Here is a 16,938-nt window from a genome sequence, read left to right on the forward strand (position 1 = left end):
ATATGGCTTTGGCAGAAATGTTAGAAGGAACTAGGTATAGATAGATTGCTAATGCATTAAAAGGGAAAAAACTAGGTTACAATATGTTAAAATTAAATTTAAGATAGAAAATAGATGAAGATGGAAAGGACTTGCTGAAATAGTTAATTGAAGTGGAATACAAAAAGGGAGGCGTTGAGGAAGTCAATGAAACAAGTGTATAAAAGTTAAGATTTGAAAATATTGGAAGTGTTTTTAATTGTTTTTGTTTTGTTAATTTAATGTTTTATGTAGTGTTTTTGTTTTTGTTTCTGTCTTTGTATGTTCAATTTTTCTTTTTTCTTTTTGTAATTTCCAAAATCTTAATAAATATTATTATTTTTTTAAAAAAAGAATAAATAACTTCAAATTTTAAAAAAATATGCTTTTATGTATTGGCGAGTCATTCAAAATGGCAAGGGAGAGAAATACGACGCCTTATATTGATGTTAATAGATCATCCAGTAAGTGCCTGTGACATCACTTCTGATATGGGGAAGGGGAGGTATGTCACACTCACCATTACTAGGAGCAAGAATTGCTGCTTTTTAGGAACTTTTGTTGAGCACATGGAAGCTGCTTTCTGCTGAGGTCTTTCCCAGCTTTGCTAACTGGAGATGCAAAGTCCTCGGTTTGAACTTGGAGAAAGCATGCGCTTCCACAGTGACCTGGGATCCCTCCCTGGTTTTGTTACACATCAATGATGAATCCCCTACTCTGGAAACACATTCTGGGGCCATGTTACCTGACTGGTTCAGCCACAGATCAACAGTTATTCTGTCTCAAATGCAGTATCTGGTTAAGGCATAAATAACATTTTAGCCTAAGTCTCTGAAATTTCCTTGCACACTTTTGTCTCTTATGCTTAGTGTCATGACCCAGTAACTCACATGCCAGAGGGTCTGATATCAATTCACATGTGTATCCCAGGCCAGTGCTTGGAAACAATGCCTGTATTAGAATTAGCTTACCTGCCAACAAAATCTGTAGGCAACCCATGATTACATGCTGTTCCTGTTTCTTGCCTTCCTTTCATCAAGCTGCTAAATCACAACGATGGAAATAGATTCATCACTGTCCTGGTATTAATTTTCCACATGAGCAACTGCTGCAGTTGTCACAGAGCTGCTACTGATCACCAATTGCAGGGGAGGTGTCCGAGTGACAACCTATCAACACTTCGGCCACCACACAGAAAGATTTGCATGATGCCCACAAGGAGTCAAGGCCACCTATTTAGATGCTTCCAGGTTCGTCTAAATTAAATCCCTTCTTTATAAACAATTTATTTATGCTTCTGGGACTTGATTAAATCTTTCATACTTTGACTTATATCTTTGCCTGAAAGGTTCTATTTATCTTTCCGTTTTCTTTTGTAGTTACCTTCCAATTAAAAGAAAAGAAAACCAAACCAACCACTGGGCAATCCGGGCTCTCTTACTCCAATACCACTGTTTATGATTTCCAGTCATCAAACTTCTTCTATTACTGAAATCTCACCCCCACCCCCACCCTGTAAAGAGGAAAGCTTTAATATTTGCAGAAAATTCAAACTTTACTTATGGTTTAAAAAGACATGTGTTGAATTTTCCTGTGCACTGTAAAATTGCACATTGAAAATTTAATTCAATTATTGCAATTTTAGATGTAGAAGGAAGCTGTAACTCTGGCACAGAATATAGAAAAGAATGAACAGTGTGTCTATTCTATTCTTCACACATGCACACACAAACAGAATACAGTGGTACCTCAGGTTACATACTCTTCAGGTTACATACGCTTCAGGTTAGAGACTCTGCTAACCCAGAAATATTACCTCGGGTTAAGAACTTTGCTTCAGGATGAGAAAAGAAATCGCGTGGCGACAGCGGGAGGCCCCATTAGCTAAAGTGGTGCTTCAGGTTAAGAACAGTTTCAGGTTAAGAACGGACCTCCGGAAAGAATTAAGTTCTTAACCTGAGGTACCACTGTAATAATAATAAATAATAAAGTTGTGCAAAACTCTAGGAGTCCTCTCCCCGCAACACATACAGCTTAATTCCATGCTAGATTTTTAAAGGGGGACATTGATTTCATTTTTGGACAATGCTTTGGTATGATGCTGGCTCCAAGGGTAAAGAATTCTGTGGGCCAGGGGTGAAGACTGCCACATTATGAATGAATCCATACAGCCCTCCCTCGCCTCCACGAATTGTTTCAAAAGACACTCAATATCCTGTTTGCTGAAAGCCTAGTGGCACCATGACGCCCTGAAAGCAGTTTTCATTTGGATCTGTGATAGTGGCAGTAAAAGCCGCTTTCTAAAGAGGGAAATGTTTATCCACCTATCATATTCTGACTGCTCTGTTCTTGTCCTCAGGTGAGGTAGTGAGGAAGCTGCCCAGGTCTCCGCTTTGAAGATAATCAGAGGACATAAAGGATACAGCAGTCTCTTAGATACAAGGAGTCAAAGCCATTTTGGTAGCTAGCCTCTTTTTATTACTACAGCTAGAATAAGGGTTTAAATATTCTCATTGACAAGACCAAAGAATGAAACTTGGCACAAACATTTGTTTAGGTGTTTAAAGTAATATTAGAAGAGGCCTTCAGGGCCTCAAAGGCTTAACGCAGATTTTCAATCAAATGTAGTGAGAGAATTACAATAAAGATGGATAATACCAGGATCTTTGCCAATACCACAGTCAGACACAGGAGGAAATTGAAGAAAGCTGATAACACGGCTGTGGAATGAGCCTCGAGCTGTTGTGTTCATGGATAAAGGATTGCGGTTGTTGCTCGCTAGAGATTCTTCTGGGAAGAGGCTGCCCTGCCCATCATGTTCAGGCACCAGCAACCGGCGTAAACATGGCTCCAGCAGCTCCAAGATATACAAACTCTGTGCTGATTATGAATCAGAGGATAATCAGTGCAGGATTGCAGCCCCCCCCACTCCCCACTGCAACCTCCACACATTGGTTGGCATTTCTGCACAAAGCATAGAAATGTGCAAAGTGCAGGTGCGAAAGTCTTTCTGCAACGATCGGCTGCTGTGTGTGTGTGTGTTTCTGCAGGGGGCAGATTGCACATTCAGCTCATACATGCCTAAACTTTAGCAGAAGAACCAAGTGGCATGTGGATGTTATGAGCAAGTCAGTGATCCTATTTCTCTCCCTCCATGACTTTTTTTATCCTCATAAACATGGAGGAATTGAGTGACAAATTCAAACTTCTGGGAACCCTGGGAGGAAGTGATTGTGTCCTCATAGGTTTCATGACACGAAGGCAAGGGAGCACTGAGTGTAGTTGAATGTATGGTTTTTGGATGCTTCAGTTGAGATTCCTGCATTCCTCAAGGCCCCTTCCAACTATGGTTCTATGACCCTTAGGTATGTCGTCTGTATAGGTCTAAAGCCTTCAAGGATGACAGTTTGCAAAGAGACTTGCTGGTTCATTGAGCATGAACTCACAGCTAACTGTTATTTTTAAAGGTGCATCTTAAAGAATAACTTGATGGGGAATTAAACTTTTTCCAAATCCACTTTTGATGCTGTTAAAATCCGTTGCTTGTCTCCAGCGCCCACTAACTGGAACTGAATCCCTGGTCTTTGCCAATTCAGTATTGCCATTTAATAAATTACTAGTTATAATGTAGCAATTTCCTTTAATTACTGGTTACAGTAATTTCTTAATTAGATATCTGATAATAGCTTATGATTAATTCAGAATTGGCTATCAGGACTAGCCTTCAATTTCTGCAGTGGGGGAAACAAATTAGGAGAGGTGGAGATTAATCACATCTATTAAATTTAAGCTTTTTGAAAAATGCCATCCACACATTATAAGTTGTCTTTAAAGCACAAGAAATACAATTTCCGCCAGGTGAGCACAAAACAGTATCTTTTTAAAACACGAAGACACCTGTCTGGTTCTCCTCTTCTCTGGCTCTGGGGCTGCCTGTCCTGGTCAAAAGCCACAGGCTGTGTGTTTCTACAGGCCCCCCGATAGTGCAAGACCAGGCCTGCCAGCATCTTCTGCAAGGCCTTGCAGCTGGGCTGTGTGCCTCTGCTGAGCAGGCGTGGTGGTGGGTACCCTGCTGGACTTTAACTGGGGAGGAAGTGCCATGTTAATACAGGCTTGAAACTGCCAAGCCCAGTATGCCAATACGGTGGGGCATCAAGCGATCTCTATCTCTGCCAATGCAGCAATGATGGAATTGATCACATAATGGCTGAGAAGAGCTCCTGCTCCTCTCGCCATCTGCATGGGCAGCGGTGCCCACACTGTGCCAGGCTCCTTCCAGCCTTGTTCCCCCCTCTCTCAGTAAATAGGAGGCAGGAAAACAAAGCAGCCTCACCTGCTAGGCCTGCTGGCCCCTCCCACTGCCTGCTATGGACAGGGCCATTACGAAAGACGTCCTGGGTGTCCTCACGCCACCCAACCTCAAGGACCCATTTCCTGTCACTTCTGGCAACACACACGGAGATCCAAGGCTTTGCCACGCAGCCACCTCCTTGCTTTTACCTGGAAAAAGATATTTCTTTTCTTGTGAAAATAACAAAAGGATATAGGAAACATGCATTTAAAAGTGATAGCTCTCAAATGGTCTTATCTTAATATGAAGCATTTCCAACACGTTACCTCATCTCAATATGAACTTCATGTAACTTGCCATATGTAAATGTTGTTTCTCACATTCCTGACATTGCAAGAGAGATGCTATCTGCCTCCTCACTCTGCACCGTAAAGCCACTAATATGCAAGTTATTTCTTCCCTTCTTACTCTCCGCAACCACCACTCTCACATCATTATCCTCTCGCTTTACATGAGACACTTGTGCAGCTCACTCCGATTCACCATTACGTGATCTGGCAACCTAGTGGGAGGCAATGGGGACAAGGAGCAGTGCAGGGGAGAAGAGGCATGAAGGATCACTTCACATAGTTGTGCCACCCCCGCCCCCACCCTCAGGGAAGCCTGAAAAGGTAGATTTCTCGAACACAGTCATTATCTGCAGTGCAGATAATCCCACAACGCCTAGATAAAATAATACTTGCCCACACTGGGCAAATATCCCAGAGGCGGTGGAAACTGTGGAGGCTCAACAAGCTCAGTTAATTGCAAGAGACGGAAGAACTTCCAGGCTGCAGCCGATTTGGGAAATGGAAGGGGCAAATACCCCAGCAAAGGCCACACATTTCTCCCCCAACAGAAGGAACTTCAGATGTGCATATCAAATTAAAGATGCTTATCTGTGCTTATCCAAATACATGAACCTTATTTGAGAATCTTGATCGTTCTGCATAGCAGGGATATTTTCATTTATATTTTTGACTAGCAGGAAGTGCCAGTACCAAAGAAATACTGTATGGACCATGCAATTTGTGAGTATTAGGGCACACACACACATGCACATACACCAACCCAGGGCTCTCTCCTGACCCAGGGAACACCTGACCCAGCCCCAAAGGATTGGGGGGAGGTAACCTCCCCAAGTCCAACTCCCCCCCCCAACAAAGGCTAAAGCCATTGTAGCTCTGCCCTTTCATATACCAAGAAGCAAGGGCTTCCGAAATGCTGCTTGCGTGTCGAAGTCCACAGGTCCACCCCAATAACTCACACATCATACAGAAATTTTTGTTTAAGATTTCTGGCATAATTTTGGCCACAACTTTATTAAAATACAAATTTGTGAGTGGTTGCGTAGGCATTGGTTGCGACTATCTGCCCCCACCATGGGGGACAGACTGACAATCCGCATGATGCGAAGGTCAGAATGGGGGAATACACTTGGGGGTTAGGCGGAGCAGGGAACCTGCCCTCACCCCAAAAGCAACCAGGAGCTCATTGCTATGGCCCGAGCCCCCTTGACAGAGTGGACAAGCAATAGTTAGCTCCCAATTCCTTTAACAGAATCCCTTGCAGCAGCAGCATTAGAGGGGCAGGCACAGCCAATTCATGCCCCTCAACCAACCAAACCATAAACCAATGCCTAACCGTGAACCTTACAAGTTGTGACGATTTGCTACGCAGTAGGCAAAAACCAAATGGCCCCAGCCAATCAGCCAGATGGACAAAATTCCTACCAGGCCCCCGCTCCAAAGCAGACGATCCCATGACAGGCATAGCAAGGTCAAAGCAAACAACCCTATTCTAGGGAGGGAGGGACGGGCAATCCAATGCACGGGCGAAAAGAGGAAGCCCTAGCCTCGTGCAAGGAGTTTTACTATTTCTGGCTGTCAATCAATAAATGGCAACATTAACTTCTTCCCAACAACAAGGGAAGCCCCAATCGCATCAGTGGCCAACGATCAATTAGCCCGCCCCCCAACTTTGGAGTGTCCTGGCGGCCCCCACCGCAACACCTGCTCTCCATGAAGGAGAACACGCTTTGTAGAACAGTGATTTGATTATTTAACATATTTAAAGTATCTCTAAGTGGTGTATAGAAAACGGAAGCAACAATGGAGAACTAAAACAAAAACATTACAGAAATGCTCAGTAACATAAAAATATGTTACAATAATAAAAGGTTAAAAAAAAGAAAAGGTAAAGGACCCCTGGATGGTTAAGTCCAGTCAAAGGTGACTATGGGGTTGTGGCACTCATCTCACTTCAGGCCGAGGGATGAGTGTGTTTGTCTACAGACAGCTTTCTGGGTCCAGTGGCCAACATGACAAAACTGCTTTTGGTGCAACGGAACACTGTGACGGATTCCAGAGCGCAGAGAAACACTGTTTCCTTCCCACCACAGTGGTACCTAATTTATCTATGTGCACTGGTTAGCCATGTTAAGGGAATTTCTGGACAAAAATTTGGCATGCGGATTCATCCACTTCCGGGTCGCTGCAGCGCGCAACCCAAAAATACTTATCCCGAAGCTACTTCAACCCGAGGTATGACTGTATCTTTAAGGATAATTATGTAAGAACCTGGAAACAAATAAAGAAAAATATGGATGTTTGGGGAAGGATGAATTTATCACTATGGGGAAGAATTCAAGTAATGAAAATGAATGTATTGCCAAGAATGCTATTTTTATTTCAAACAATACCCATAGCCAGTGGAGTGGGACACATCAAACAATGGCAAAAAGATGTTTCTAGATTTATCTGGCAGGGGGAAAACCCAAGGATTAACAGGTGTTAAAGAAAGAGGTGGATTTTCACTGCCGGATTTGAAATTACAGTGCTACCTCGGAAGTTGAACGGAATCAGTTCTGGAAATCTGTTCAACTTCCAAAACATTCAGAAACCAAGGCCAATCGGAAGCCAACCAGAAGCCGTGGAAGCCGCGTCGGACGTTCCGGTTCCAAAGAACGTTTGCAAACCGGAACACTCACTTCCGGGTTTGCAACATTCAGGAGCCAAAACGTTCAACTTGCAAGGAGTTTGGGATCCAAGGTATGACTGTATATTATGAAGCATCCTGCCTCTGCTGGCTGTGGGGATGGATAACTTTTTAAAAATACAGATATTCTAGACCTTGAGGGTCATGATAACAGATTTGGATGTCATGCATATTTTTGGTATGAGAAGACCAAAGTGCACAAAGTGCAATGGTTTTTAAATCATTTGGTGAGAATATCAATTTATGGTGTATGGGGAAAATATAAAAATCTGTTAGAACAGAAGTCACTATGGTGGCTTTCCCCATTGGAAGCAATATCCTTGAAAAAGACTAATGTAAAAAGTGAATGTGCAACCTATAAAGAGTTATTATTGGAAGTGGAACAGCAATTAAAGTTGAAAAGATTTGAGGATATAAGACATTTAGTAACAAATTGATTGCAATATCACCAATTAAATGATGTGTTTAAAATTGATAAGAAAAATAGATTTAGTAAGGAAATTTCAAGGTTTGAAAAAGATTTATTGGAAAATAATGTGAAGTTGTTTCTAAAATGTATAAGTTGTTGCTAGAGTGGCACACTAAGGATGAAGAAGTTATGTAATGATACAATAGGCACAAGATATTGGGCATAATATTCAATTTTCATCTTGGGAAAAGTTGTGGAAGGAGAACCTAAAATTTACAGCATGCTGTGTGCTGAAGGAGAATTATATGAAAATAATGTACCGGTGGTACCTAACACCGATAAAACTGGCAAAGATTTATAGACCTGCTTCAAATGTATGTTGGAAATGTAAGGAGAAGGAAGGCACATTCTATCACATGTGGTGAACATGCAAGATGAAAAAAGCATTATGGGAAATGCTTTGATGAGTTGAAAAAAAATGTTTAAAATAATGTTTGTGAAAAACCCAGAGGCATTTTTACCATGAATTTTAGGAGCAGAGATACCAAAGGAGCAGAAATGAATATTTATGTATGCAATGACAACAGCACGGATACTACTGGCCCAGAGATGGAAAGGAGATAAAGTCCCAAACAGAGACGAATGGCTGATGAAGATGATGGACTACACCAAAATGGCGAAATTGACCGGGAAAATCAGAAACCAGGAAGAGAAGGATTGGGAAAGATTTACAATGTATTTAAGAGAACACTGTGAACAACTGAAAACTTTGGCAGGATTTGAGGAATGCTTGTAATGTATTAAAAGCTAAGGTAAAATTGGATTATTTAAGAAAATTAAAGAAAATAAGTGAAGCAGTGGGAAAAGATTGAAAACGGTAACCATAGAAGGGTGGAGGGAATCCTAAATGATTATGATGATGTTTATTGTTTGAATTTCAATTTGCAATGTAAAACTCAATAAAAAAGATTTATTAAAAAACAGAAATTACCCCTCATTATGGGGGGATGCTGGTGGTGCTGTAGGTTAAACCACAGAGCCTAGGACTTGCCGATCAGAAGGTCAGCAGTTCGAATCCTCGCGACGGGGTGAGCTCCCATTGCTCAGTCCCTGCTCCTGCCCACCTAGCAGTTCGAAAGCACGTCAAAATGCAAGTAGATAAATAGGTACTGCTTCGGTGGGAAGGCAAACGGCGTTTCTGTGCACTGCTCTGGTTCGCCAGAAGCAGCTTAGTCATGCTGGCCATGTGACCGGCTGTACGCCGGCTCCCTCGGCCATTAAAGCGAGATGAGTGCCGCAACCCCAGAGGCGGCCACGACTGGACCTAAAGGTCGGGGGTCCCTTTGCTTTTACCTTTATGGGGGAGAGGGCTCCCCCGCTTTTACACCATGACCTTCCAGACTCTGCCTGTGGTGTTTCCTGGGCTTTGAGGTCCTCTCCTTGTGCTGCCCACCCACTGCCTGCATCCTGATTCCACAAAGGTGGAGGTAAAAGTTATCTTATGAATAAAAAAGAAAAAGTCCTTCAAAAAGGAAAAAAGAAAAGGCGGTTCTGTTGAATGGCCTGGGTTATTGGAATATTAAATGTGCACTATATATCTGAATGAAAGGGAAAATGGTGGCAGGCAAGAAACATGGATTATTTAATTTTCAGAGTAAAGACAGGTGTGAGCTATTTACGTGATAAATTCAGGAAAGAGAGAGCAATACTCCAAATCCAATGGCAATAAGCGAATCTCTAAAAATACAAGGGATTGATCAATTTATTTAAGCTGAGTTAGAGCTTTCTTTCGCAAAGAGAACTGACCAGATGTCTCTTTATTGCCACATACAATGCGCCACTCACAGTGCAACAATCCGTCAGGGGTCTCGTACTGGCACTACAGAAAAGTCTCTGGCACATTTTTACAGAAAGACCCATATTCTCACAACTTTTGTGCATCTTTGCACTTGACAAATAGCTGTTTGACTCCGGTTTTGTTCTGATTCACTATTCTGTCAAGCACAGGGCCCCTATTCAAGTGGCCAGCAGTGGTGGCCTACAACTTGCTGTTTTCTTTTCTTTTCTTTTCTTTTCTTTTCTTTTCTTTTCTTTTCTTTTCTTTTCTTTTCTTTTCTTTTCTTTTCTTTTCTTTTCTTTCTTTGTTTCCCCCATGACAGACACTTGTGTACTTCTTCTATCATGTATCTGGGCATCTGGAAAAAACCGTTTTCAATGATTTTACAACAAAAAAATCACAGAGCATGTTAAAAAGAGGTCTGAGTGACTCTGGTAGGATGTGAGAAGAAACTGTTCATGTCACTAAGTTCTCAGGCTCTATCCCTCCCCCTTCCTCATATACTTAATGTTGACAGTTAAAACTGGGATGTAAATAATCAATATGATTGCGTTTGTTTCTGTGTTTAAGTTATAATGAATATTCTAGTACTAAAATTTGGATGCAAATCTTTTCATTGTTTGCATATTTTGATTTTACTTCAGAATTATTCCAAATGAATTTACTTTTCTTGGTTCACACACTAAAAACTGTTTCCCAAACTTACACTTGCTATTGGGTTTTGTTGAGAACTTGTTTCCCCTACTGAAACAATTTTTGGTAACCTGAATATTCATTTTACTTTTGGATTTTCAGACTCAGTCTTTGAAGCCTGAAAATGTTCTTAAAATGAAGATATTTGAGAATCTCCAAAGTAAAATTGACTGAAACTTTTGAAGCAATTCAGTGTTCAGTGTTACTGCTTTACCTGATAAAGCAAAAAGTAGTGGTACTGAAATTAGGGCTGGCTGGCTGTCCTATGACATCCTGGGGTTTCCATGGTGATATGCTTAAGTCACTCCTTCCATCAATGAGATTCCTTGATTTTCCATTACCTTATTATATCAGGTCAAGTTTTCGGAATGGTTTTATGTGGAAGTCAAATAAAGGAGTAGTGGTGTACCAAATTTGGTTCTTCTACCAAACAGTAGCTGAAGTTATTATCTTCCAACTCTTTATTTACCCCCTATCCTGCAATTCTTATGTTTACCTATTACTACTGCTATTGTTATTTCAGCGAAATAATTGCATGAGTGGAATGACTTTTGTTTGTGCAACGGAACTTCCCCTCCTCTCTGCCCCCCTGCACCCTAAATCTGTTTTGGGGGTTCCCTCAACCCTTTGGAGCAGATTTGGGGACAGGGCAGGGCCTGTGTGGCAGTGGGTGGGGCAGGGGGAGTCCTGTTGTGCAAGCGGAAGTTGTTCGGTTTGCTCAGTTATTTAGCTGAATATTGCCTTTTGTCTTAAATCAATTCTATGTTAAATTCATGGAATAACCCCTAGTTCTATTATTACAGTACATAACAAAATAAGAAATTGATTTACATTTACAACTTTTAATCTACCTGTGATTCAAGCAGATTTTTACTATCAGTAGGCCCAGAACTCCAGTCAAATCTACAAAAACCTACCACAAATAATTCCTGCCACTAAGACACCCCAATGTAAAATATATGAAGGCCAGAAAAAAATGAGGTTGATGACTCATGGGAGGAGAAACCAGAGCCAGCCCAATATATTTCAGTGCCTGAGGTAAACCACAAAATGGTGGCTCCTTCCTCACCAGGAAAGAAGGAGGTAATGAAGACCTACATTAGGAACAATGAGGAAATAAATATCTACAGTGGGATTTGATGTCCTGCGGCTCCTACCACCTGAGGTGGGTGCCTCACCTTGCCTCATGGGTGCACTGGCCCTGTGAGACCAAAACTCCCATGTGACCAGGGTTCAAATTCCCACTCAGCCATGAAACTCACTGGGTGACATTGGCCAGTCACTGCATCTGAGGATGAAATAGAGAGGGGGAGAACCAGTTATGCCACCTTGAGCTCCTTGGAGGAAGGGTGGAATATAAATGTAATAATAATGATGTTGTTTGTTGTTGTTTAGTCATCTTAGTCGTGTTCGACTCTCCGTGACCCCATGAATCAGAGCATACCTTGGGAACTCTCATTTTCTTCTCAAAGCTTCTTTTCTATGTCCATGGAGTTTTCTTGTCAAAATACTGGAGTGGATTGCTAGTTCCTTCTCCAGATGGATCACATTTCGTCTAAACTCTTGGCTATGACCTGTCCGTCTTGGGTGGCCCTGCATGGCATCATAGCTCATAGCTTCTCTGAGTTATTCAAGCCCCTTTGCCACGACAAGGCAGTGATCCATGAAGAGGAATAATAATGATAGGGTTGCCATATTTCAAAAAGTAAAATCCAGGACACCCCAAAAGTTGTTGAGCTTTTGTTTTTTTACAAAAATGCCCCCAAAATGTGATTTTTCTGGTGCATGATGGTGGTCACAAGCTCTCAAAGAATTCCTTTGAGCACTGCCCTTTATTCTCCCATAGTAGATTATGTTCATGAAGTATTGAAACTCCTCAAATCTACTTGGTTAGGGACAGCCCTATAATATTTATTCAGAAAGAATGTCAGCTGAATTCACTGGGACCCATTTCCAAGATATTTGTGCACAGTATTTAAGTTTAAGATATTGAAGTGCCTTCGGAAGGCATGAAATACTGAAGGAAAACATTCCCCCCCCCCCCCCGCTCCACAATTATAGCCTACACCAGCCTTTCTCAATTTTGGGTCCCCAGATGTTGTTAGACTACAACTCCCATCATCTCCACTCCATAAAACATAAAACACTATGTCCATCGGGATCACACTGCCTGCTGGCCCACCCAGAATTCAGTTGACCCAGCCATTGCCATTGGATATAGTGGGCAGATGTGCCACAAGAGTGGGGAGTAAAAGACTCTCAGCATTTCACACCGTGTGTTGCAAGCTGGCAGGGGGTTGGACTCAATGGCCCTTGTGGTCTCTTCCAACTCTATGATTCTATGATTCTATGACCCAGGCAGAAGCAGAACAGGGCTGAATGTGAAAGCAAGTCGCAACTAAAAACCTACCAGCAAAACCCTTCCTAGGCTATTATTAATCTTTTGAGTCCTGCCATTCCTTTTTGATGTTTGAAAAATGTGACTTGACCTCTAATGCTCTGTTAAAGCAAGGTGCTTGTTATTAGCTCTCTGAAATATGAATCTCTGCATGGTATTTCTCTTGCAACCCATCCTGCACAGAAGTCAGAGGCTGAAACGTATTTGTGGCAGGTTAATTTTTGCCTCTTAAATCTGGCAATATATTATGATTTATCTTTCCTTCAGTAATTTTTTTCTGTTCTATCACTATTCTCCTATTCATGCATCATCAGTATGGAGATTTTGGTTTCTTCGTATGCACCTATAATCTTTCCAGCCGGTGGTTTATATGCCTTCATCCAAGCATCAAAACCATCTCATAGCTCATTGCAAAAATGTCTAGTATTATGAGAGCCTGGGGCTCTTCTGACAGCTGACAGAAACTACCTGAATGATCATTTTTTAAACTGGATCCATGATTAATCTCTGAGAAATGGGCTAGTTCATATCATCTAAGTGAATTTTGTCTAGTGATCATTATTAATTCCAACAGTAAAAGTGTGCCCTTTTCAGAAAGCTACAGGTTTGAGAAAGAAAACTTAAGACGTTTCCCCCCAAACCCCCCTACTATGAGATTATTTGCATCCCTTTCTGGTTTGGAGGGAGGGATTACTTCAGAGCATCACCCTAACCATGTCTACTCAGAAATAAATCCAGTTTAATTCAATGGGGCATACGCCCAGTAAAATGAAGTTACACTTGCAAACTTAGTCTCCCAAAGTAGTTCTATGAAGCAGTGAGTATGCAAACTGTTCTCGAGCTCCAGTTCTGTATAGTGTATAGTGACAAGGTTAAGTATTCATTAGAATACTGGGAACATCTTCTTGATGAACGTTTAAGTGCACCATTGAGATGGGCTGCAACATCCCTGCTGGTGACATTCCTGTTCATTATCCCAGTCTTGGGATCAGTGATGCAGAGGAATGCATGGGAAGGGAGAGAGCAGTTTAGGGTCCCCCGCCCCAGACCAGGAGCAATGATGTCATCTGCTGGAGCAACAGGGTACTGAATCAACCCTCCTTGCCTTGGTAAGGGTCCTCCTTGCACTGGGAAAACCCGAATGCAAAAGGGGGCTTTTAAGCTCTCTGCCTTGCTTGGGGAGCAAGGCCCTCTTGGAGCAATGGCTCCAGAAGGCATGGGATGCTCTTCTTAGATCTTGTGGGAACTTGACCTCTTCCAGCCTCCACTTCCTGCCCCCATGCATCTCCAAAGCTTTCATTTCACCTTCCTTGTCTCTTTTATTCAACAGCCCTTCTTTCCCCCAGTTTTCACCGTCACCTCCTGTCCATGCCTCCCCCTTCTTTTGTGTAGCCTCCCTGGCACACAGGCCACTCGCATGGTCAGCTCCCGCACATTGCAACTGCAAAGTGCCCCTTTTCACCTCACCTTCCACCAATTTATGAAACCACCATTTCTATTCTGAAACTTCTGTACTTCCACGTTCGTCTGAACCTCAGTTCCACTTCCTCCTGCTCTTCTTCTTGCAACCCCTCCAAGTTCACCTTCATCCCCTTCCCCTCCCTCCTCCTCTTTCCTTTTCTCTTTTCTTCCTTCATTTGTTCCTCTAAATCCTACCACCTGAAGCAGCTTGCTGCATATTCAGGCAATCCTGCTCAAAACTGACTCTAGCATTTGCCCAAGATCACCTCATCTTTGGGAAGCCACATGGGTGACTAATGCACAGAGAGTTCTGGCTTGCAGTTAAAATTCTGTTTACTGGCACACTGTTCTGGCGCATGTCTTGGAGAGGATGCCTGTTCGTACTTGGCTATTAAGCAATGACTCTCACCGAAAAATATGGGAAAGAGGAATGAAGACAGCATGTTGTAATCTCAAATTGCTTTAAAGACAGATGGTTCCCCTAGGCAGCCCTCACCGTGACCTTCTGAAATAACTTAGTTGCAGGATGCATTCTGACTTCAGAGCCTCTTCAAAATGAAAAGGAAGGCTCCCAAGAGTGTCACATACAAAACCCAAAGAGAGTCGCACATTTTCTGTCCAATAAAGGTAATATTTTATTTTAGATTAGATAAGATTTTAATTTCTTTCCCATGTGCCTTTTGTCCTCACAGAAGGAATTGTGTTCAAAGCAGCACACAATATATGAAACAAAACAAAAAATATATACAAAAAACACAAATATCAAGGATCATGATAGCACAGTACTATCATTTCAAGAAATGCCAATATTCCAGACAAAGATTCATTTCAAAACAAATTAACAATTTTCTAGGGCTGTCCAGTTGGAAGATTTTGTAAGGAATTGTATATGTCACAATCCATCCCCCAGAAGGTGCCTCCATCTCCTCCATCCACATCTTGGATGCAAGTGAAATGTTTAGGTGTGGAAGGATGTGGATGTGAGCGAGAGCTTGGGAAAGCTGGCTAACAAGGAGCCACGAGGAGAGGAAGAGCACACGTTGTTTGCGAAGAGATGTGTTTGTGAGCCAGGACTGAAAAGACAACAAGATGCTTCTAGACATGCAGAGAAAGTTGTGGAAAGGCTGCCTTGTACCCAAGTCACAGGTGTATGGGAGGGGGCTGGGGCTTCACTGTTACAGGCAGGGTGGGGGAGGTGAATATGGACAATGACCCTGCGCTCTGTGTTTTGGGGTGACCTGTGCCCAGCACTGGTAGCTGTGGCCAGCAGCTCTATCACCCACCCCCTGCCCCGCAAGGATCTCCACCACCTCCCTAACCAGAGCCATGCAGAGAGGGAGGAGGCAGAGGACCTGGGCAGTTCTGTGGGATGGCTGTGGTTGCAGGAAATGTATCCTCACAGGTTATGCTCTCTTCATCACACATCTCAGGCTACTTCTAGTCCCCAATACTTGGCTCTGTTTCAGTCTTGACATAATTACATGTTCTGAATTGTACAACAAAGACTTCTGGCGCCATTCGTATTGTGGACTAACTATGCAAACATCATAGTTTTAGAAAGCTGGATGCTTATAATATACATGTATTCTGAACAGGACAGCAGATGTGGTGAGAACATTCAAGGCCCACCTGCAGTCAGAAGTGGGGTAGACCTGAAACAGCTCCACCTGCTCCTCTGCTACTTGTGAGAACTCGGCTTCTCCATTAGATTGTGGCCCAACACTCTCTGAATTAATTCTCCCATAGAAAGTAATCAGCAGGGGCAACTTCAGAAAAACTACTGTTTTGGAACAACCAGTGACTTCTTTGCCATTTAGCCAAACTATTAACTAGAACAGATAGAACTTGTAGCTGTCATTGATTATTCTTGTATAAATGTTTCTACAGATGGAATTCCAGCTTTACTCCATGCTATTTTTAAAAGACTTGCATACTTACTTCTCTGCATGGCAGCACATGCGTTTCCAAACGACGTCTTTTAAGAAGCAGATTTTTTAAAAATCACTTTCAGATGGTTTCCTAGCAGATAAAAGAAAGGCTTGAAAGTTCTTGAAGTTCTGCCCAGAGCTAAGTCCTGGAGCTTCAGGAGAGAAGCGTGTGGCTGATTCTCCTCCTGCTCCCCAAAGCTTTTACTTAAGGAGAAGCTGGCTGAAGAAATAGCAGTGGGAATAACTGGATTGCCTAATTCTGAGAAATGTGTGTCTTGCTAGGGATGCTGGAGAATTCATATGAAAATGAAAACAGAAGTTGGAATTGGCAATGTTTACTTATTTATCTCATATCTGGAACAACAATCTGCCCAATTAATGTCAATTGGTATTTGCGCCTGTTATTGTTTTTGGTATGCAAAAAAACACACATAATTGATGACATCTTTCCATTTAAATTGTGTTTCCTTTGCACTGAAATGAATGGTGTGGAAATGATTGTGCCATTAATTACATTAAATCTGTAACTTACATGGATAATTATGTAAATTATGTTAAATAGCAAAAAGCATGAAGAATAACCTAGGGTTGTTTTCAGTGTACTGCTAAGGTGTACTGCTTGAGGATTTCTCCTTGTGCAACAAAACATTCTAAGCCCAAGCAGATTTGGGGAGGGCACTGGTTTCATGGAGGGTAAGGAAAGGGGTGGGGAAATTAGTTGAATACTGCTGATAGAATTTGGTGGAAATCGAACTGTAGGAAAAGGGGGACAGTGCTGATTGCAACAAACAGAAATCAAAGCGGAAGCAGCTGTTTTCTTACATGACTAACCTTGCACCACCCATTCCCTGCTGCTACTCAAATCCA

The 16,938-nt window shown here is 42.2% G+C and overlaps 1 long non-coding RNA gene across 1 annotated transcript; it reads right to left on the minus strand.

Annotated features, from left to right (window-relative positions):
• Positions 1–3,283: 3,283 nt before the first annotated feature.
• Positions 3,284–16,257, minus strand: LOC309335964. Its single transcript, XR_014153830.1, has 3 exons — positions 16,082–16,257; positions 4,352–4,518; positions 3,284–3,409 (listed from the first exon to the last, which is right to left on the minus strand). It is a non-coding gene; the product is annotated as an uncharacterized lncRNA (long non-coding RNA).
• Between the last annotated feature and the right edge of the window lie 681 nt (positions 16,258–16,938).

Source organism: Podarcis erhardii (genome assembly GCF_964252035.2).
Source record: "Podarcis erhardii genome assembly, chromosome: 1".
Lineage (NCBI taxonomy): Eukaryota > Metazoa > Chordata > Lepidosauria > Squamata > Lacertidae > Podarcis > Podarcis erhardii.